The 24,883-nt window shown below is 36.1% G+C and overlaps 1 protein-coding gene across 1 annotated transcript in view; it reads left to right on the top strand.

Annotated features, from left to right (window-relative positions):
• LOC6039653 (myosin-IIIb) overlaps positions 1–24,883 on the top strand; it is a 191,676-nt gene that overhangs the window by 20,710 nt on the left and 146,083 nt on the right. Inside the window, exon 2 of the mRNA XM_038250748.1 lies at positions 15,315–15,558. The gene's annotated coding sequence lies outside the window, so the exon portion shown is untranslated. The remainder of the gene's footprint in view (positions 1–15,314; positions 15,559–24,883) is intronic.

The raw sequence follows: 24,883 nt of genomic DNA, 5'->3' as shown, positions 1-24,883 counted from the left end.
TACAGTTAAACCTCGTATAAGAGCGCCTCGCATATGCAACTTTGCATATACGAGTCATTCCACCTGATTCGGTTTTGTCGCAAGAGTTGCATATGCGAGGTACAGGGCTTATGGGAATTTGGCTATATGGGAGACATGGGCTATATTTTTATAAAAAATCAACTAAACTATACAAATTTATAGTGTTTTGGAATCGTTATGAAGTCAGCTATACAGCTACACAAAATTTACATGGTTTAAGATGTTCTAGATCATCCGAAACTTCGTCAAGTTAAGGCCTATGTGTTCAACGCCGTACAAGTATGAGTTAGGCGATTTGACTGTGGTTTTTGACCACAGATCATATCCGGATAGCCTCAGGGAGGTTCAGGGACTAGTCTACCGATATGTGGTGATGTTCTGGGTCTTCTGTAGAGTCCCGGGAGGTACGTCCGATGGGTCTACCGCCGTAACACGGCAGAGGTCGGTAGTTTTAGACCTCAGATCTTATCCGGATAGCCTCAGGGAGGTTCAGGGACTAGTCTACCGGTATGTGGTGATGTTCTGGGTCTTTTGTAGAGTCCCGGGAGGTACGACCGATGGGTCTACCGCCGTAACACGGCAGAGGTCGGTGTTTTTTGACCTCAGATCATATCCAGATAGCCTCAGGGAGGTTCAGGGACTAGTCTACCGATATGTGGAAATGTTCTGGGTCTTCTGTGGAGTCCCGAGAGCTACCCCTGAAGGGTCTACCGTCGTAACAAGGCAGAGGTCGATGGTTTTTGGCCTTAGATTATATCCAGATAGACTCAGGGAGGTTCAGGGACTAGTCTACCGATATGTGGTGATGTTCTGGGTCTTCTGTAAAGTCCCGGGAGCTACGTCCGATGGGTCTACCGACGTAACACGGCAGAGGTCTGTGGTTTTTGACCTCAGATCATATTCGGATAGCCTCAGGGAGGTTCAGGGACTAGTCTACCGATATGTGGTGATGTTCTGGGTCTTCTATAGAGTCATGGGAGTTACGACCGACGGGTCTACCGCCGTAACAAAGCAGAGGTCGATGGTTTTTGACCTTAGATAATATCCAGATAGCCTCAGGGAGGTTCAGGGACTAGTCTACCGATATGTGGAAATGTTCTGGGTCTTCTGTGGAGTCCCGAGAGCTACGTCTGAAGGGTCTACCGTCGTTACAAGGCAGAGGTCGATGGTTTTTGGCCTTAGATTATATCCAGATAGACTCAGGGAGGTTCAGGGGCTTGTCTACCGATATGTGGTGATGTTCTGGGTCTTCTGTAAAGTCCCGGGAGCTACGTCCGATGGGTCTACCGACGTAACACGGCAGAGGTCTGTGGTTTTTGACCTCAGATCATATTCGGATAGCCTCAGGGAGGTTCAGGGACTAGTCTACCGATATGTGGTGATGTTCTGGGTCTTCTATAGAGTCCCGGGAGTTACGACCGACGGGTCTACCGCCGTAACAAAGCAGAGGTCGATGGTTTTTGACCTTAGATAATATCCAGATAGCCTCAGGGAGGTTCAGGGACTAGTCTACCGATATGTGGAAATGTTCTGGGTCTTCTGTGGAGTCCCGAGAGCTACCCCTGAAGGGTCTACCGACGTAACACGGCAGAGGTCTGTGGTTTTTGACCTCAGATCATATTCGGATAGCCTCAGGGAGGTTCAGGGACTAGTCTACCGGTATGTGGTGATGTTAGGGGTCTCCTGTAGAGTCCCGGGAGCTACGGCCGATGGGTCTACCACCGTAACAAGGTAGAGGTCGGAGGTTTTCGACCTCATATCATATTCAGATAGCCTCAGGGTGGTTCAGGGACTAGTCTACCGACGTGTGGTTATTCTGGGTCTTCTGTAGAGTCCCGGGAGTAACGGTCAATGGGTCTACAGCCGTAACTAGTCTACCGATATGTGGTGATGTTCTGGGTGTTTTGTAAGATTTCGGGAGCTACGGCCGTTGGGTCTACCACCGTAACAAGATAGAGGTCGGAGGTTTTTGACCTCAGATCATATCCGGATAGCCTCAGGGAGGTTCTGCCCTAGTAACATTTTTAAACTTACAGGTTTTATCATGGTTCTGGAAACCCTCATACGGCCTCAATAGGCTTTTATGGCCTACTTAAAACCTAAAATGTTACCAGGGTGGGGCTAGTCTACCGATGTGATAGGTCTTTTGTAAGATCTTGGAAGTTACGGCCGATGGGTCTACCGCCGTAACAAGATACAGGTCTGTGGTTTTTGATCTCAGATCATATCCGAATAGCCTCAGGGCCGTTACTTCCGGGACTCTACAGAAGACCCAAAAGATCATAACACATCGGTAGACTAGTCCCTGAACCGTCCTGAGGCTATCCGGATATGATCTAAGATCAAAATCCAGTGACCTCTGCCTTATTTCGGTGGAAGACCCATTGACCGTAATCCCGGGACTCTACAGAAGACCCAGAACATCACCACACATCGGTAGACTAGTCCCTGAACCTTCCTGAGGCTATCCGGATATGATCTGAGGTCAAAATCCACCGACCTCTGCCTTGTTACGGCGGTAGACCCATTGACCGTAGCTCCCGGGACTTTACAGAATACCCAGCACATTACCAGAAGTCGGTAGACTAGTCTCTGAACCACCCTGAGGTTATCTGGATATGATCTAAGATCAAAATCCAGTAGCCTCTGCCTTATTTCGGTGGTAGACCCATTGACCGTAACTCCTGGGACTCTACAGAAGACCCAGAACATCACCACACATCGGTAGACTGGTCCCTTAATCTCCCTGAGGCTATCTGGATAAGATCTTAGGTCAAAATCCACCGACCTCTGCCATGCTACGGCGGTCGACCCATTGACCGTAATTCCCGGGACTCTACAGAAGACCCAGAACATCACCCCACATCGGTAGACTAGTCCCTGAACCTTCCTGAGGTCAAAATCCACCGACCTCTGCCTTGTTACGGCGGTAGACCCATTGACCGTAGCTCCCGGGACTTTACAGAAGACCCAGCACATTACCAGAAATCGGTAGACTAGTCCCTTAATCTCCCTGAGGATATCCGGATATGAACAGAGGTTGAAAACCTCCGACCTCTATCTTGTTGCGGTGGTAGAGCCATCGGCCGTTACTCCTGGGACTCTACAGAAGACCCAAAAAAATGACCACACATCGGTAGACTAGTCCCTGAACCTCCCTGAGGCTATCTGGATATTATCTAAGGTCAAAAACCATCGACCTCTCCTTTGTTACGGCGGTTACCCATCGGCCGTAACTCCCGGGACTCTACAGGAGACCCAGGACATCACCGCATATCGGTAGACTAGTCCTTGAACCTCCCTGAGGCTATCCGGATATGATCTGAGGTCAAAAACCACCGACCACTGCCGTGTTACGTCAGTAGACCCATCGGACGTAGCTCCCGGGACTCTACAGAAGACCCAGAACATCACCACATATCGGTAGACTAGTCCTTGAACCTCCCTGAGGCTATCTGGATATTATCTAAGGTCAAAAACCATCGACCTCTCCTTTGTTACGGCGGTAGACCCTTCAGACGTAGCTCTCGGGACTCCACAGAAGACCCAGAACATCTCCACATATCGGTAGACTAGTCCCTGAACCTCCCTGAGTCTATCTGGATATGATCTAAGGTCAAAAACCATCGACCTCTGCCTTGTTACGGCGGTAGACCCTTCAGGCGTAGCTCCCGGGACTCCACAGAAGACCCAGAACATTTCCACATATCGGTAGACTAGTCCCTGAACCTCCCTGAGGCTATCTGGATATGATCTGAGGTCAAAAACCACCGACCTCTGCCGTGTTACGGCGGAAGACCCATCGGACGTACCTTCAGGGACTCTACAGAAGACCCAGAACATCACCACATATCGGTAGACTAGTCCCTGAACCTCCCTGAGGTTATCCGGATGTGACCTGTGGTCAAAAACCACAGTCAAATCGCCTACCTCATACTTGTACGGCGTTGAACACATAGGCCTTAACTTGACGAAGTTTCGGATGACCTAGAACATCGTAAACCATGTAAATTTGGTGTAGCTGTATAGCTGACTTCATAACGATTCCAAAACACTATAAATTTGTATAGTTTAGTTGATTTTTTATAAAAATATAGCCCATGTCTCCCATATAGCCAAAATCCCATAAGCCCTGTACCTCGCATATGCGTGCTTCGCATAAGAAACCCCCATATGAGGTGCATATGCGAGGTTTAACTGTAAATAAAATTCAGTTCATTTTCAAAATAAACATTTATTGAAATCGAGGAACATTTCAAGAAATTTTCTCTAAAAATAAACGAAAAAGTTCCAAATTTTGGTCAAAAGCGCAACTGGCAACACTAGCCAAAGCGGAAGCTGCTGCAGTGCAGCCTGCCCGGGTAGTTAAATAATTCAGCTCACACACATTTTATCGCATAAATTTTGGCAAATGCCTGCAGCGTCGTCGCGTCGGTGGTTTCAGCATTGACCACCGCATACAACATCATAAAATTAGCAGCAGCGTTTGCAGTGGCCAAAGAAGTGGTGTCCAAACATCCGGCCATCTAACATGGAGTGGGAAAGGGATTGAGCTTTATTGATTTTGTTGAAATTTGTCCCGATGACGTTACGGGATCAATCAATGCAGCAAAATTTTCAACTGTTGCACAGTTTGAACTTGTCGATTTCGCAACACTTCAATTCCCGCGGTAGTCTTCAATTATCGCCCTTTGCGCGCAAAAACCCGCCGTCAGCGTTCCGTCGCGAGAACATATCATTTGAATGCCCTGGCCCCTCTCACCAAGGCGATGCATTCAATTTCACCTGGCGCCAGTTTTCACGCTCAAAAGGAGCGAGACAAATTAATCGATTGATCGGTGGCCTGTGACCGAATCTTAGGTAAGGCATATTCAGAGTTGCAGCTGCAACAGCTATGACGCCGATCAGAAGCGGAATCAGTAGTGTTGCAGAGGTAATCGAATTCGCACACAACTTCATCACTCATTGGCGGAACCCATTTCACGCGGCAACACTTGCCTTCCCAAAAACCGTCCAACTTCAAGGGAAACAATTATACCGTGAAGATTTTCCCTTACCCTGTTAAAAATGGGGAGCATCAACATTTCCCGTCTTTCAAAGCCTTTTTCTAGTCTCTGGTGCGTAGTGATTGATGAGAGCTGTCATGGTGTTGAGGATCCGATTCAGGTGGAATTGGGAATATCAATTCCAAGGGCAACTTCTTTTTGGAAATGGCGAAATCCAGTCTGCAATCTGCTAAAATCGCCATTTTCAAGCGATGCGAAAAAAAATCTCATTTGGTGCAACATAAACAAAAAATGCTTTTTACATTGAAATAATTTAAAAACTACATTGAAAACAGGTTTTTTTTCAGGATAGGCGGGGGGAATGATGAAAACGGGTTTGGAGTTTCTTGGAAAACGGGAAAAACATTTGTTGAATCCCGAATTTTTTTTGAGACATTCATAAAACCTAGTTTTCCATTATATTTATTATGTTTTTCAAGCTGAAAATCTTAGAATAATTCAAAACCATTCATCTAAAATTCTGTGCTTGGATTTTAAACGAACCAAAATTTTTTATCCAATTTGATTTAAAATAAATAAGGTTCTTTTATTAATATTTTTTTAATTTTTTTTAAACTCTCCTAAAAAAATTATGGAAGTCAATATAAAATTTCAGATAAGAGCAATTCTCTACGAAATCGGTCTTTTTTCTTCAATTTTAATTTTTGTATTTTTTAATCCGGCTGAAACTTTTTTGGTGCCTTCGGTATGCCCAAAGAAGCCATTTTGCATCATTAGTTTGTCCATATAATTTTCCATACAAATTCGGCAGCTGTCCATACACTATTTTTAATTTTTTTTATTTTTTGATATGTTTTAGAAGACATAAAATGCCAACTTTTCAGAAATTTCCAGGTTGTGCAAAAAATCACTGACCGAGTTATGAATTTTTTAATCAATACTGATTTTTTCAAAAAATCGAAATTTTGGTCGTAAAAATTTTTCAACTTCATTTTTCGATGTAAAATCAAATTTGCAATCAAAAAGTACGTCACTAAAATTTTGATAAAGTGCACCGTTTTCAAGTTATAGCCATATTTAAGTGACTTTTTTGAAAATAGTCGCAGTTTTTCATTTTTTTAAATTAGTGCACATGTTTGCCCAGCTTTGAAAAAAATATTTTTGAAAAGCTGAGAAAATTCTCTATATTTTGCTTATTCGGACTATGTTGATACGACCTTTAGTTGCTGAGATATTGCAATGCAAAGGTTTAAAAACAGGAAAATTGATGTTTTCTAAGTTTCACCCAAACAACCCACCATTTTCTATCGTCAATATCTCAGCAACTAATGGTCCGATTTTCAATGTTAATATATGAAACAATTGTGAAATTTTCCGATCTTTTCGAAAAAAATATTTTTGGAATTTTCAAATCAAGACAAACATTTTAAAAGGGCGTAATATTGAATGTTTGGCCTTTGTGAAATGTTAGTCTTGATTTGAAAATTTTGAAAATAATGTTTTCGAAAAGATCGAAAACTTTCACAAATGTTTCATATATTAACATTGAAAATCGGACCATTAGTTGCTGAGATATTGACGATAGAAAATGGTGGGTTGTTTGGGTGAAACTTAGAAAACATCAATTTTCCTGTTTTTAAACCTTTGCATTGCAATATCTCAGCAACTAAAGGTCGTATCAACAAAGTTCAAATAAGCAAAATATAGAGAATTTTCTCAGCTTTTCAAAAATATTTTTTTCAAAACTGGGCAAACATGTGCACTAATTTAAAAAAATGAAAAACTGCGACTATTTTCAAAAAAGTCACTTAAATATGGCTATAACTTGAAAACGGTGCACTTTATCAAAATTTCAGTAAAGTACTTTTTGATTGCAAATTTGATTTTACATCGAAAAATGAAGTTGAAAATTTACGACCAAAATTTCGATTTTTGAAAAATCAGTATTGATTAAAAATTTATAACTCGGTCAGTGATTTTTGCACAACCTGAAATTTCTGAAAAGTTGGCATTTTATGCCTTCTAAAACATATCAAAAAAAAAAAATTAAAAATAGTGTTTTTGTAAATCAAGTTTTAGTGATAAAAGTTAAATAAAAATCACCAAATTTTTTTACCGTATATTATTTTTTCCAGTGTAGTCCGTATCCATACCTACAACTTTGCCGAAGACACCAAATCGATCAAAAATTCCTTCAAAAGATACAGATTTTTGAATTTTCATACATCATTTTTGTATGGACAGCTGCCGAATTTGTATGGAAAATTATATGGACAAACTAATGATGCAAAATGGCTTCTTTGGGCATACCGAAGGCACCAAAAAAGTTTCAGTCGGATTAAAAAATACAAAAAAAAATCGAATGACCGAAATCCTAGAGAACTGCTCAAGCTGAAAATTTCATGTTTTACATAAAATATACTTTACCAATTATCTTTAAATCACTACCGCCAACTGTGTAAAACCTGATCTACAGTCAGAATAGGTAAAGGAGCAATTCTCTACGAAATCGAAATTCCTTTCAATATAATTTTTTGTTGTTTTTTAAATTTTTTAATCCGACTGAAACCCCTTGTCACCATTTTCCGCAATTTAGAGTGTTTTAAATCGATTCCTCGTAATTTTCTGCATAAAGTAACATTCATTTAAGGTTTGGAATACCACGGCAATTCAAGATATTCAAAAAAAATACATAAAATGGGCTAAATGGGGCAAAACGAGTCTTTGCCGTCGTTTGCCGCTTATGAGAACACCACCAATCGATTCCTCGTGATTTTCTACATAAAATAATATACGTTGAAACTGTAAGAAATTATGTAATTTCAAGGTATTTTCGAAAAACACATTAGAAAGGGGTTAAATGAGGCAAAATGGGCCCTTGATGTCATTTGCCACCCATGAGAGTGTCACCAATCGATTTCTCTTGATTTTTTACATAAAATAGTAAACTTTCAAAGTGTAAAAACAACGGCAATTAGAGATATGGGCGAAAAACACATACAATGGGGTAACTGGGGCAAAATTAGCCCAAGCTGTCATTTGCCGGCAATGAAAATGTCACAAATCGATTCCTCGCGATTTTCTACATAAAATAACATACTTTAAAACTGCAGGAAACTACAATCATTTAAGATATTAATGAAAAACGCATAAATAAGGGGTAAATGGGGCAAAATGGGCCCTTGTCGTCATTTGTCGCCAGTGAGAGTATCACCAATCGATTTCTCGTGATTTTTTACATAAAATAAGATACTTTAGAATTGCGGCAAACTACGGCAGTTGAAGATATTCGAGAAAAACACCCTAAAAAAGGCAACATGGGGTAAAACGGACAACTTGAGAGTACCACCAATCGATTCCTCGCAATTTTTTACATTAAAAATGATACTTTTGACAGGCAAAAACTGACGGCATCAAAAGATCAGTTTTTTCACCCGTTTTTGCCCACTGTGCACCGTTTTCGAATGTCGATATCTCAGCAGGTCCGATTTACAATGTTAAGATATGAAACATTCGTGAAATTTTCCGATCTTTTCGAAAACAATATTTTCATAATTTTTAAGCCAAGACTAATATTTTAAAAGGGCGTCATATTGAATATTTGAACCTTTTGAAATGTTAGTCTTGTTTGCAAAATTTTGAAAATATTGTTTTAGAAAAGATCGAAAAATTTCACATATGTTTCATATTTTAACATTCTAAATCGGACCATTAGTTGCTGAGATATTGACGTCATAAAACGGTGGGTTGAAACTTGAAAATATCAATTTTCATGTTTTTAAACTTCTGCATGGCAATATCTCAGCAACTAAGGGTAGTATCAACAAATTTCAAAAAATCAAATTATTGAGAATTTTCTCAGCTTTTCAAAAATATTCAAAATTGGGCAAACATGTGCACTAATTTTTAAAATGAAAAACTGCGACTATTTTCAAAAAAGTTACCTAAAAATGGCCTTTACTTTAAAACGGTGCCTCTTATCAAAATTTCACTTAAAATTCTTTTATAGGCAAATTTGATTTTACATCGGAAAATAAAGTTGGAAAATTTTTGCGACCAATATTTCGTTTTTTTTTTAAATCAGTATTGATTAAAAAATTCATAACTCGGTCAAAGATTTTTTGCACAACCTGGAAATTTCTGAAAAGTTTGCAGTCATCAATCTTAAAATATCAAAAAATAATAAAATTAAAAATAGTGTTTTTTTTTTGCAAATCAAGATTTAGTGACAAAAAGTTAAATAAAAAATAAAAATAAAATTATTTTCGTGTATCATTTTTTTCAGTGTAATCCATTCTTACAACTTTGTCGACGACACCAAATCGATTGAATAATTCCTCAAAAAGATACAGATTTTTGAATTTGTATTTATATTTTTTTCATGGACAGCTTCCAATTTTGTATGGAAAATTACATGACAAACTTATGATGCAAAACGGCCTCTTTTGGCATACAGAAAGCACCAAAAAAGTTTCAGGCGGATTAAAAAACACAAAAATTAAAATTAAAGAATATAGACCGATTTCGTAGAGAATTGCTAGTACATATTTTAGTTTTGTCAAGGTACAGTCGATTTGGGCTCCCTGAATACGCTCTAATTGATAGAAATGAATTCCAGTGAATTTTCTTTCAATAAATAAAATTGTAATTTTTGGGTTGAAATGGTATGGAATCATCTGAATCAACCATGAGAATTTTGATTGATTTTGATTTTTTTTTATCTAAACGGCCAATGTTGTTATAATTTGATGTTTTAATCTGCTTGTATTGACAATGTAAAAGTCCTACTTTTCACAGTGCATCCGCAACTGGTGTGAATTTCACAGCTCAAATCATCTGACGTCCGTCCAAAAATTCGCCCAAATCCAAAGGCACCTCATCACACACGAAACCCAGAAGGAAGACCCGGTCCGGAGTACGTTTCCGTGATTGCGGTGTAGCATGACTAATGCCATTTCACTAATTCGATATGAATTAGCTGTCTGCTGCCTGCTGCCCGGTTGGTTGCCAAAATTTCCGATGTTCCAGCAGTGAGTCACACGCGGAAGAGGGTACATCCGAAAATGTGCAACGGTTGCGGTTTTTCATACGGTGTCCACAAGAGGATTTTAATAAGCGCGATTTTGGGCAAATCCGTTCCGTTGAACGCAAATGATGATGGCGATATAATGAGGAATGAGCTTTACCTGTATCGCGAGGGATGACGCAACCAGATGCAGCACGACTGCATGCTACCACGGGGACAATTATTTGATTGATGTCAACATGAACGTTTTCCTGGGGATGGCTTTCTTGTGCCAAATCCCGGAAGTTGAGGCTGGTAGTTGAATGAAAGCATTCATGCGATGGTCATTAGGAGAAATTTCTAATGATTAATTTCAGCCTTTTCCCAAATTTAAAACTCAATTTGTTAATTCAGTTCTGGATGGCACAATTTCCAAACCTACATAAAACCCTATCGCAAAAAAAATCGAAAGTAGTTTTCCCCTTCTCTGGTGACCCATTTGCCTATCACTCTCGTTGAAACAGAGTACGTGTTGTCCCATTTCGCAGTTCGCGGCCAAACCTGTTGGGTGCCGTCAGCTGTTGTCCACGACATCGGCTTAGTCGTGTGCACTTGAAAACTTCCTCTACACCTTCAGCACTTCCTCCCTTCCTTTGATGTCCGAGGCAAAACTGCATGTCCGATACGGAAAAACAGGCCATCACCAACGACTACGACTATAGTGCGGGTTGTCCACTTGAAAATCGACAAGCCTTTAAAGGCCATGTGAACGTTTGAAAAACACTCAATGAAGCCATAGCTGCAAAAGTGCAACGTTTGAGTTGGTTTGCGTTATTAGTGCAAATTTGTAGTTGTAGTTGTCAATTGGAGGAAGTCACCGAAAATGTGAATTTTATGACATGCCTTCAAAACATTGAAAAATTATAAAGCAAATTATTTGAAGATTTTTCAAAATACAGCAATTATAGCTAAGTTACTCATCTCTTTCCAAACAACGTCCAAGGAAGAAAGTTTCCCATTCAGCAAACCAACCCCGATTAGCGTAGCGTGCAAATATCTATGCCAAACAAGATTAATCACACTGACCATGGCGCGGCGGCAAATCCCTGATGGGCAATCTGGGAAAAAGCAAAAAAAAAAAACGAAACTTGGACAAACATTTAGTCCACCACGGCCGTACGAGTTTCGCCGCAAACAAATTTCACTTTATAAAACCTGCCTCAAACGTGGATGGTCCATGCTCGTTTATCTTTTGGAGGTCATCTAGGAATTTCCCTTCACCAGAAAAGCGACTGCACAAGGAGAAAGAGGAGGAAAATTGAAATTTTGAGCTTCTCTCCCAAAGTGGACGACACCTTTAAGCCCCCGTCCTAAACCGATGGAAATTTGACCAGCAAACACAAATTTCGACGTCCGCGGTAAAAAAGCGAAAACGTTCAAGGTTCGTTAATTCGATGCATGCTCCGTGGACGCAGGCAGGTTCCCACATCAGATGTGAAACTACAGCGGTTCCGGTAATGTCCGTGAAGAAGTGAATTTTGGTAATTTTGGGGGGAAAAAGCAAAGAGCACGTGTGTTTGTTTGGGTCGAAAAATGTGCAACCAAATAAGAGTGTTTTTTTTTTTGAGGTGCGAGGAAAGCTTGATGAAAGTTTAATTTGACATGCGTTTTACTAATCGTTTGAATAAATTTAGTTTGTTGATTTAGCGAGGTTTTCAAATTATCTGTTGTGAGAGCACAAACAGTGGATAGTATTTGTTTGAAAAAAATCTATAATACAAAATATGACTACACAGAAAAAAAAATTTAATATTCATCAGGAAATGGTGACAGACTTTGCGTCAAAGAAATGTGTAATATTGCACAAGAAAATTATTAATTTTCATCAGTTTCTGATGAATTCATCAGGTTCACATTTTTACAACCTACCAAATTTTCAACACTCCAAAATTTAACTTTTTTTTTCTGTGAAAAAGAAGGAGAATGAGAAGAAAATTTATAAGTAAAAATATAATTATTTCCAAAATAAAATAAAAAAAAACTCGAAAAACCCTGTATAACAAACTGTAAACTATAATAGTAGTTTATGCAACAAGTTGCAAAAAGATGATTTTTTCAGCACGAGTCGTACATTTATCCAACGAGGTTCACCGAGTTGGATAAATACGAAGAGTGCTGAAAAAAAAAACAAGTTTTGCAACGAGTTCCATACCATATTTTTTGCAATTCCAAAAAACACACACTGAGTGAAATTTTATGTCAAATTTTCATGTATTTTGTCAATAAGTCGTTTAAATCAAAAAAATGTTGAAAAGTGTTACTTTTCGAAACAGGTGCTGAAAAGTTCAACTTTTCAGCACCCATTTGAGTGCTGAAAAGTAGAACTTTTCAGCATTTATTTTGAAAAGTGTTGCTATTCGATTCTGTTATTTTTGGTACAGAAAAGTAGGCTATTTCGTCGTTCAAGAATTACAGGAAAAGTAAGTAGTTTCACGACGGAATTGCAAAAAAAATATATGTGTACAGTTTATCTTTATTTTGAGTAAAAATGGGCTTTTTAAAAAGTTATTTAAATTTTGTAAGTTTGTAACATTAGATAAATACAACAATTTGTAAATTATTTTGTGATTCTTTTTGTTGTAGAAGATAAAATTTCAATTTAGTTTGCAAAAGCTTCATTTGAAATTTCAAGAAATAAAAAAATGTGTTGCTTAAATAGCTTGCAAATTTGAAAGAAAAGTCTATCGTCAAAAAATTGCTTTCATATTGGAAAATATATTCAAATCAGTCAAGTAAATTGATTACTTATAGTTTTGTAATGAAAGAGTAAATGTTTTGTAACAGTCAATTTTTTGATTTACGGTTTAAAAAAATAAAATTTAGAAGGAGAATGAAAACAAAAGTTATCAAAACAAAATCATTGCATACAAACGGTGTCTCAAATCATACCACGGCTTGTCTAAAGGTTATTTTTATAAAACTTGAATGAACCTAGGTAATTCTTTCGAGAGCTTGTTGGGGGGACTGCCCCGAGTCAGGGAAACTGTTTTTCAAAAAATTCTATCGGTAAAAATAGATTTTATCTCATTTTGAAATTTACATGTAATATATTTAAGCTTGAATCATGAAAAAGTATTAAATAAATTGCTGAAATTATGATGTTTTTTGTTGTTATGTCTTTCAAAGATCAGTTTCGAGTTCCCTAAACATGTCTTCAATATCCTTCATCATGGTAAAATGTGTATCTTGGTCGTCAGTTTAGATAATAGCTGCAAAATAGGTTTTTTCCTTTTTTTCAAATTCATCTTGAATCATAACGCGTTAGGGTGGTCCAAAAAATTGCAATTTTGACGATTTTCCTAATAAAATCACATATTTTCAAAACTAATTAGGTTTTCATCGAAAAATACGCATGAGTTCAGTTGAAACGGCGTTTGACAATGATTAAAAAAAATACACAAAATTTCCATTTTATGGATCACCCTGACGCGGCAGGAACCACCCTAATGACCTAACAAAAAATATGCATAAAACTATTTTTGGTAGAGGATCCCGAAATTTTAAGCCGATCCGAGCACCAAGTTTGGCCATGCCGTTTGCGTAGGAAGTTGTTGTATTGGAACATTGTAAATTCAACATTTTTTTTAACAATACACTTATGTCGCTTATCAGAATTTTGTAGGATGTTCAATAATTTGTCAACATGTTTTTTTTCTACAAATCAAATAAGATTAAAATCCAACTCAAGAATTTTTGGTTTGTCATCCTGAAATTAATTTAATTAGTATCAGGACGAAAAGGGAATAAATATCACACAATTTTTAAAAATTGAAGTTTTTCTCTACACTAAAATTATTTTAACTTTTCAGAGATTTGATGTAATTGCATGTTTATTCTACAAATTTATTCTGGATGTTATTTGCTAGAAATCCACGTAAACAGTTTTGATAAACACGAATAAAGTTGATGTTTCAAGATGAATTTGAAAAAAAAATAGGAAAAAACCTATTTTGCAGGTATTATCGAAACTGACGATCAAGATACACATTTTACCATGATGTAAGATATTGAGACATGCTGAGGAAACTTGAAACTGATATTTTGATGAAATAACAACAAAAAAAACATCATAATTTCAGCTATAAAATTTGCACAGATGCTTAAAATAACCCAAAAAAATGTTTTACGCTTGTGGAGCAGGGGGTCATTTTTTCTGGGCACCCTACTTTTCAGTTGATATGCAATCTTTTTCTTTAATAAAATAAAAATTCTGACAAAAAAAAAAATTTTAAGCGAAAAAAAACTGCATCGAGAATTCATGAAAATTAAAAAAAAATCACCTAACCCAATCATGTTAAAATGATTCGCAACGCAGAAGCATGCATTTCAAATTGATTTCGATTGATTTCACTTAAATTTCCATCAAAAATTTGTACTATTACGAAAACATATTTGTTTTGCCTTCTGAATATTTGGCAAAAACTTTAAATGAAATTTGTACCAGCGTAAGTAAAAAATAAAAAAAGTTTATTCGAAAACCGTCAAAATTAAGGGCGGTGCAAAAAAGAGGAATAAGCCAATCGGCAGCAAACTTGATATTTCTGTAAACTATTAATAGACATACGTTCCTTCGAAGTTTGGTCCAAATTGATGAAGGCCGAGCCCTAAGGTGTACTAGAAATCAGCAGCTTGATCAATTAAGTCAAACATTGCTGGATTTTTTCAGCTTTTTCGGTAACAATTATTTTTAAATTGCAAAAAAATGCCAATTTCAATTTAAACTTCAGAAGAGATAGTGCTGTGAACGACGTTTGGCAATAATAAATATCTGTGCTTTTGACTTCCTTCGAGTAGGTTGAATTAATTTTATGGTTTAGCATTCTCTTCCTTAATAACCTCAAATTATTCGTTGAATTTTAAATCAAAATTTTCACTTTCACTGTGAGTCCTTTATTACTTCATTTCTCACTGACAGTTTCAATCAAATTATCCTTTCTTTTGCACCTGCAATTGTGCACCGCTAAAAGCATTTTTATTAGTGTTCCAATCAACGACATCACAAAAAACAGAGCAATAAGTAAACTGCTGCACCCCTGCTGAGAACTATCAACTACCTTCGGCCGTCATTCAGTCAGCTGATTTCTTTTCCTTCCCCACGTTTTATGACATTGACACTGACGGGGAGCCGAGCGCGCGCGAATCGCATGCAATTACGGATCTTACGCGCTGCAGAAAAAAGGCCTTTATTTTCATTGCTTCTTTCTTCTCTTTCGTCTTTTCAGATCGTCCGCCGCACCACAAACGACGTCTTTTGTTTTCTGTTTTTATTTTGTCTCTTTTCGCGAGAGCCCCCTCACGATAATATAAACAGTGGTAGTTTTTGTTTGCTAGTGTTGGTGTTTGGTTTAGCTCTGTGCATTAGTATGACTCACTCAGCGCTGGAGCCACTTGACCAAACTGGTTTTGACTGAGCTTGGGAGCTTTTGATTTTGTTGGTGCTTTGAAGGCCGACGGATCTTGATCAAGGTAAGTTTTTGAATGAACAGGGCGAGGTGAATGACATTTATTTTGGAAGAAATTCAAGTTTGAAGGTGCCTAATATTAAGGGGAGCTTTTCTGCCAATGTTTGCATTAATAAGGGAATAATTTTTGAATAAATTATGTATTTTGGTGCTAAAGCTTGACATGTGTGTGTGCAACCAACCAAACGGGACCACGCGGTCGCTTCTTACAAATTGAGTTGTTTCCATGTATTTTTAGATCTACATTCTATACATGCAAATAACTCGCATAGGCATTTGGAAGGTGTTAGCTCTGCCGAGCATCGGTGACCCATTTCTACGCTGGCTAGCCGAGCGCGAGGTACTTCAGCTTTATCGACAAGCCCCGCTCTGAAGAACGTTTGCATCAATCGGATTCAAACGTTATTTAGAACTTCCGAACCCTTGTCAAAATGGACAAGGATCCAGCGCGTATATAGTTGATAGTAACAGTATTCCTAATTCCAATCTTAGCTCACCAAGTCGCGAGGGCCTAGTGGTTAGCATATTTGCTTACCAATCCAAAGGACGGGGGATCGAACCCCGACACGAGCGACTTTGATTTTTCGTTCATGTTCAGAGTTTCAAGATTTATGTTTCCTATACTTTCTCGTTGGGAGCAGATGGGAATCGAACCCAGGACCATTCGCTTTCAAAGCGAACACCGTAACCAGTCAGCCACGGCCGCTCCTAGCGATTTATTTCTTGACATTTTACGAAAATCTGAATTTTACGATAGATCTGGTGTCCTGAGCAAAAATTTAGAAATTGGTAAGGACTATTCAGAAATAAATTTCACAATCAATCTTGAAATAATCATGCATTGGCCGTAAAACTAAAAGTTAAATTCCAAAAATCCATTTTTTAAGATTTCCGATAAATGGGCTAATGAGTTTTTTGTTTTCATATTTTTATAAATTGAAGATCTGAAAATTTTCTTTTTTAAAGCTGAATAAATTCGATTTTTCCTGAGGAGATGTGTTCATATGGGGACAGACAATGTCCAAAGATATCGGAATCGACCTTAAGATTCTTTGCAATTCTGAAATAAGTAATTGGAAGCAGCCTAAGGCTATCACAACTTCATACCCGGGACAGAGATTAGCTGTATCTGTATCAGCACATAAGCTTAGTGATTTGTCAAGCATAAAAATTGAATTTTTCATGTGGAACATAATTCTTAAAACTAAATTTCATGGAACGTGAAAAATGTTTTAATAACTTTGAAAACGTACGGATAAAATTTAAGAATCATAAAATACCTATTTTTATTATTGTTCAATCAGCTATACATTTTTTCACAAATGTTTTCCAATCCTTGCTAATTTTCTTTGTCCTTTCATTCGTGTAAGATTTGTCTCAACGTAACATTATCAACCGAATAAAACTAAAGCAAATATCTAGAGCGAAATTCGAAAAAATGTTTATTTTAGGCATTGCAAAACAAGTTCCTTTTTTTAAACTCAAATGTATTTTAAACCGCGAAAGAAAAAGTTTGAACTTTCATATTTATTAACCCTCTAAAATCCAGATATCGATTTAAATATTCGCCAAAAATCAGTTTTTCATCCAATTTTTGATGTTTAAAAAATTGGCATTCGAAAGAAGAACTCAATAAATTGGAAAAAAATTTATGGTTGTAAGTTTCACTTATTTTAAGTGTCTTTGCCAATGCTTAAAATAACATTTCTGGGGTCAATTTTGTCTGCGTTTTTCACTAACATTTCCTCAATGTTTAGCAAAAATGAGTATGCAGTAATTTTTGTAATGCCCTAGACTATGTCTATACGCAAACAAAAACAAACATAAACTAAACTGCCGTTTTACGGCGATATGATGTATACGCCATTGAGGTGATTTTGCTGTAGACACGATTTTCTGTTTTTGTTCAGATTTTCAATTTAAAATTACTAATTTAAGGTCTGCTCTGTAGAAACTGATAAAAAGTACATTAAAAATGTGGCCCCTGCAAAATTTCTTGTTTTTTCCTATTCTCTACGATTTTAAACCACAAACATCATTTGGCCGAAAAAATAGCAATAAAAAATCACTACTTTTACTTCCCAATGATGTATGTATACATTGCTTGATCAAAGCTGGCTATATTTTTTGTGCCAGCTATTTTGACAGCTGAGCGGATCCCTTATTGCATTGTCCACGTGGATACTTTAAGGGGGAGGGGGAGGGTATTAGGGAGCGTTCTTTTATTACGTAACGCAGTTGGGGGGAGGGGGGTTGGAGGCCGTGTTACGCTCCTTACAATTTTTTTTTTAAATTTGTATGGAAATTTTGTCACGAGGGGGAGGAGGGGTTCTAAAAATCCGATTTTTTGCGTTACGCAGTAAAAGAACGCTCCCTTAGCGATTGTCTACGCTCCATAAACAGATTTTTTGCATGAACAATTGTCCACAAGGGAGGTGGGTGGGTTTAGAATTTTCAAAAAAGTATCTACGTGGATGTGGATAAGGTGTCATCCATTAAGTACGTCACATTAAAATCAGCCAAAATTTACTCCACCCTCACGATTTCCCTATGTTTTTAACACGCAATGTCACGCTTGCTCAAAACCCCCCTCTTCCCACAGAACGTGACGTACTTTATGGATAACGCCTATTGGACGTCCTCTTAAGAATTAAATCAAAATAATGTAATAAAATATTGCCAAGTCTTGACTTGGTTTCAAAACCTTAAATCAACATTCAAACAGAATTAAATTTTACTTCTAGCAATTCTCAATGTATACATACATCATGATGAGTAAAATTGGCGCATACATCATTGTTTGTTTGCTTAATAAAATGGGCCCCAGAGCAGTTTTTTGAAAAATTCTTTCGTCAGGAGGTAGCTTTTAAGATTCTTTATCAGACTGTACAATAAAATTGAAAATGTCCAAAATGGCGTATACATCATATCGCCATAAAACGGCAGTAAACGTGATACATGCAAATAAAAATTCTTAAAATGAATAAGTAGTAAAACAAGTTAAGTTTTTCGTTAAAAAAAAAGTAGCTCAAAATAACCTCCTGAACACGGAAAAAAATAATTTGGACAGAAGTGGGTTCAATAGTATTCTTTCTATTTTTAAAAAGACGACGATCATAAAAAGATGTTTTTAAAAAATATATAAAAAAGGTCAACTTAGATTAGATAGAATTTTAAAGTAAACATATGCATAAACGTAATTAACAAAACCTTTAATTCTTAGAAATAGTTTTGTTTAGAATGACTATAATCGCACAATCTTCCTAGTTTGTGAAAACTTTATGGTTTTGAAATTTTATTTTTTCCAGGAATTTATTTATTAGTAAATGTAATAAAAAATTTATTTAAATGTATGATGGTATATGAAGTTAACTATCATAAAGAGACTTATCAAATGATGTTATTTTAAGCTTTTTATTGATTTTTTTTTTATAAATTTTATGGAGTTTCATAAAAAAATTAACTTTTAGGAATTAAACGCTTTCCACGAAATCGTGAAAATTGCCAAACCCGGAAAACCATCCAAGTCTACGACAAACTAAAAATTCCCATAATTTCGCTGCCGGCCAGTGAAACACACACACAGGTATGGCATAATTTCAATCTTTACTTAAGGTCAACAGAGCTCGGCATCTAATGTTAATTCTGTTGGAATGGGAGATAATAAGCCTACTGAGCAATTCTCTGCGATTTCGGTAATTCGATTTTTTTTTGTATTTTTTAATCCGGCTGAAACTTTTTTGGCCAATTTGCATCATTAGTTCGTTCATATAATTTTCCATACAAATTTGGCAGCTGTGCATACGAAAATTATATGTGAAAATTCAAAAATCTGTATGTTTTGAAGGAATGATGTTCTCTATCCGATCTATCAGTTCCTCGTAGATTCCAAAATTTCCATTTAGTTTTCTTCCAGTTAGTTTTCCTTCAGTTAGTTTTCCTTTTGTTAGTATAACTCGCCTTCGCACAAAGCCGTCGTTTCTGGATTGCACCGGAAGCAAAGCAAGAACGCCCCAGCAGCTGGACACCGAGTTGCGGCTGAGGACACAAGCAAAGGCCAGCAGAGCCAACCAAGACCCCTACACAATCCCCCTTCCCATCCCACGCCTTGTCTTTAACATCAATCCCTTCCCTACTAACCCCGAGTAGGCCGCGGGTAATCGGCTCGGTCCTAACCAGGTCCCAGTACCGAAAAGGACCTAATAAAAATAATTTTATGAAAAAAAAAAAAAATGTTTTGAAGGAATTTTTTGATCGATTTGGTGTCTTCGGCAAAGTTGTAGGTATGGATACGGACTACACTAAAAAACGGGTTACACTGTAAAAAAATTGGTGATTTTTGATTTCACTTTTTGTCACTAAAACATGATTTGTAAAAAAAAAACACTATTTTTTTTTTTTTAATTTTCGATATGTTTTAGAGGGCATCAAATGCCAACTTTTCAGAAATTTGCAGAATGGGCAAAAAATCTTTGACCTAGTTATGATTTTTGGAATCAATACAGATTGAAAAAAAAAATCGAAATATTGGTCGCAAAAATTTTTTCAACTTAATTTTTCGATATAAAATCGAATTTGCAATAAAAAATACTTTAGTAAATTTTTGATAAAGTGCACTAATTTCAAGTTATAGCCATTTTAGGTAATTTTTTTGAAAATAGTCAGGGAAATTGATGTTTTTCTAAGTCTCACCCAAACAACCCTCCATTGTCAGTATCTCAGCAATTAATGATCCGATTTACAATATTAAAAAATATGTAACTATCGTGAAATTTTTCGATCTTTTGGAAAACAATGTTTTCAAAAAAGTTAAATTAACATTTCAATAGGGCGTAATATAGAATGTTCAGCCCGTTTGTAATGTTAGTCTTGATTTTAAACTTTTGCATATATTTTTTTTGAAAAGAAAAAAAAATACGAATGTTTCATATTATAACATTGTAAATCGGACCATTAGTTACTGAGATATCGACATTTGAGAATGGTGCGATGTTTTGGTGAGACTTTTGGAAAAACATCAATTTTCATGTTTTTAAAACATTGCATGACAATATCTCAGCAACTAAAGGTCGTATCAACAAAGTTCAAAAATGAAAAATACAGGGAATTTTCTCAGCTCTTCAATTTTTTTTTCAAAAGTGGGCAAACATGGGCACTAATTTAAAAAAATGAAAAACTGCAACCATTTTCAAAAAATAACCTAGAAAAGGCTTCAACTTGAAAACGGTGATTTCAAATTCGATTTAACATCGAAAAATTAAGATGAATTTTTTTTCGACCAATATTTCGATTTTTTGGAAAAAAAACTGTATTGATTCAAAAAATCATAACTGGGTCAAAGATTTTTTGCCCATTCTGGAAATTTCTGAAAAGTTGGCATTTGATGTCCTCTAAAACATATCAAAAAATAAAAAATAAAAATAGTGTTTATTTTGCAATTCAAGTTTAATTGACAAAAAGTGAAATAAAAAATCACTATTTTTTTACTGTGTAACCTTTTATTCAGTATAGTCCATATCCATACCTTCAACTTTGCCGAAGACACCAAATCGATCAAAAAATTCCTTCAAAAGATACAGATTTTTGAATTTTCACACATCATTTTTGTATGGCCAGCTGCCAAATTTGTATGGAAATTTATATGGACAAACTAATGATGCAAAATGGCTTCTTTGGGCATACCGAAGACACCAAAAAAGTTTCAGCCGGATTAAAAAATACAAAAAATTAAATTAAAGAAAAAAGACCGATTTCGTAGGGAACTGTTCTATTTATACAAAAAAGCTGAAATCACTAGATTTTAACTGTAAAATTACACACATGGTAATGTAATGAAATTTTACTAAATAATTTATTTTAACCGTTCAAATGGACTTTCCATTTCTGTCTGCTGTTTGAAATCACATCGATTTAAAAAATTTAAAAGAATCGTTTGAAGATTTGTCTTAAAAGTGTAGCCGTCGATCATTTCCAAAGAAATTTATCATAATTCTAAACTTCTCTGTTTTAAGTTCAATTCTACGAATTTTTGAAGCAATGCTTATAGTTATCCTCAAATCAGAAATCATGGCAATTATGGAAGTGGTCACTTCAAACATAAAACAAAATTTCATGAATAACAACATCATTAATACGTTGCATTTCATTGTTTTTTTTTTGCGATTTCGGCAAATTGCAAACAACATTTACTTTTTAAATGTTGTTACGCTATTTTTCTAATCATGTCCCTCCACCGAAAAGCCTAAAATTTTGATCAAAATTGGAAAGTTCGGCCAGCGGTTCCCACCACATTGCTGCTGTCATGAATCGCTGATGTATGCGTGTGTTTATGGTCCGTTTTAGTGAATTCAGGTGCGTGTGTGCGTGTGATACGAGATGATGGGTTACATTATAATACGACACCCCTCGCTTTAACTTTGGCAGTTTATGCTGTCTGTTGCTGTTTAGGTTTCACTTTCTTTTCGCGGGCTCCCCAACCATTTGTCAGATGTATGGCCGCCCAACGTTTTATTGTTGTCCCCACAGTGACTGGGTGCCTTTGTTGATGGTGGGTTCACCATTCACCATATGAACAAATTGAATGAAACGGGTTTTCAGTCTGAATGTCTGAATGTATAGTTAGCAAATTGTGATATCGCGTGTAGCGAATAATTTCGGCTTTGAATTGTTACGAGCAAAGATAATTGCTGAAATGATGTTATTTTAGTTAGGGTTGTCTGTAGTTGACAAGAGGTTTCATTTTGTATCATAAGATTAAAAAAACAAATTCGATGCATCGATAACGACATCTCAATTACTTGTTTCAATAAGTTAGAAGACAAAAGTCTAAAAAATGAAGATAGCAGACAGAAGTTTTGACAGTTCCTAAATTACATACAAAAAAAAGTTACATGCAAAATGACACAAGTCCGCAAAACTCATTCGACCATCATCAAATCGCGAAGGTTATCTAATCGTCGAATCCCATCGTGTGTGTGTGTGTTGACGAAGAGCGAGATGCGCTAACTCTGCCATTCAATGAACCACCGAGCGCGCGATCGATGCAATCATTGAACAATGAATGAACACAGGCAAATCAGGTAATACCCAAAAATCACATTCACATTACCGGGCGACGCCAACAAAAAAAAAAAAAGAGTGCAATCAATTAGTAACCCGTTATCGTGCGGTGACTGTGCGCAATTTTTTGCTTCTTCTTCAAACTTCTTTTTCGATTCAGTTCGAATCACAGCGTTCAAATCTCTTTGAGCTGGTGCCGAATGGTGTGCTTGCGCCGTATGGATCGTAAAGTGCCAGCTTAATCGAGTCATTGACGAGTTTGACGGCTGTCAATTAAAGTTTTTTTTAAATAACTTTCGGCTGACCATAAATTTCGGAGTGTAATGAGGTCTAATGTGACCTCATTTGGAGGTGAATTACAGATGCCAGTTTGGTGGTGAGTGACACAAAAAAAGAGAGATAATAATATCCCATCGTCGAAACAATATACTTATAGCAATTTTAGGCAAAAAAACAATAAAACAAATCATGTACTGCTGTACATACAAACAATTCAATATTTGAAAACAGTCATAAATGTGATCACTCATCACAGTCTGCTTGAACTTGACAAACGTGTAAAACTCGCATCTATTTTGGTTAAATGATCTCAACTCTTCAAATTTGGTTCAAACTTAAAACGACGACAGTTAACCCTGTACTGATCAATAAAGCATTTTTCCTGAACCGCGACGGTTTAAAATTTAAGTTTATTTTTTTATATTTTTCCATATTTTTTTATTCATTCAATTTTGCAGACATTTATAAGTACACATTTTTATGTTTAAATAAATAACATGTAAAGGTCATCGCTGAAATTTTTAAGTTATCGCAGTTTTAGTGAAAAAAGTAAATTTTTTGCCGATTTCGTCATTTTCCTGTTTTTGCGCGTGGCGCGTCGAAAAACTCAGTTTTTATTTTCAAAAAATCATATCTTGGAAACGTAAGGTTCGACATCGTCAATTTTTTTATATGTTATGTGAAATTTTCCGAGAAATCCGATAAAAATATTTTCAGACATAGGCTCTTTGGTCCCGAGACCTTCAAAACAGCATATTAAGTTTTCACACGACCTTTCCAAATGTTAAGCTTGATTTTTGAAACTTCTAACTATTTTTCCTAAATAGTCAAACTAATCACCTTTCTTTTGCATCTAAGACAGCTAAAATCGGATGAAATGGCGAGGAGTTATGATTTTTTGAAACAAGTGGTTTTTGCGAAAATCGACGAAAATTGCAATTTTTCAGACCACCCTAACACGGCGTAGGTCACCCTAATGGCCAAACAAAAAATACGGGTCTAAATATTTTAGCCGAGGAACCCCCAGAAAAATTTTGAGCCCGATCGGAGAACTTTTTTTTTCGGTTTAGGCTCTTTTCAAATGGAATTGCTGCATATTTAGTTTATGTTTGTCTTATTCTACCATCCCCAATCATTGTTTTTTGTTTTTTTTTTTGGTTTTTTTTTCTTTTTTTCACAGACACTTGTTAACTGCTTTGCATTTTTTTCACATTTTCTTCTATAGAATAATAACATTATTATTTAAATTGTGAAAAAAGAGAAGATCCATAGTCTGGGACATTACAAAAATTACTGATAACTTTTTTAATGCATTAAATATAGGAATGTAAGTCATACAAACACAGCCTAAGTTGACCCTGAAAAAAAAATACATTTTTAAAAACATTAGCCAAGTCACAAAAAACAAGTCAAACTTCCGGATGACCGACAACAAGTCGAAGGTCATAAGGTTGAATGGACAAAAGGTCGAATGTGGACAAAAGTCGAAAGCACATAAGGCCGAATGTGACAAAATGAAACAAATAAAAAAATATATTGAAAAACATATTTTCTATACCCGACTTATATCTGCAACTCGCATTATTTTAGAGAAGTTTAACTTTTTTTTTTGAGAACTTTTCCATTCTCTAAAAAATATCAGTTTTTGCAAAAATATTTTGTAAAAATATTGTGAGTAACCTCATTCTTTCAAACATGAACAATTTCATGTCAACCTATTTTTAATTATCGTAATGTTTTTGAAATATTTTCATTCTTTAAAATATGAGCGGTTCTTTTAAAACAAGTTCGACTTCTGAAATATTTTATTTTATTTTATTTCTCAAAACGACTTTTATTGGTTGTCGTAATATTTTTAATGTTTTCATCCATTCTTTTAAACATGAACTCAACATTTAAAAAATCTACTATGAAAGAAGTTTAAATATAAGTAAATATATAGTTCTTCAAAAAAAAAAAAAAAAACGTTTGACTGCCAAAGTATAAGTCCA

This window comes from Culex quinquefasciatus, chromosome 2 (assembly GCF_015732765.1).
Source record: "Culex quinquefasciatus strain JHB chromosome 2, VPISU_Cqui_1.0_pri_paternal, whole genome shotgun sequence".
Classification (NCBI taxonomy): domain Eukaryota; kingdom Metazoa; phylum Arthropoda; class Insecta; order Diptera; family Culicidae; genus Culex; species Culex quinquefasciatus.
Note: the sequence above shows the minus strand (reverse complement) of the source record. Positions and strands in the feature narration are given on the sequence as shown.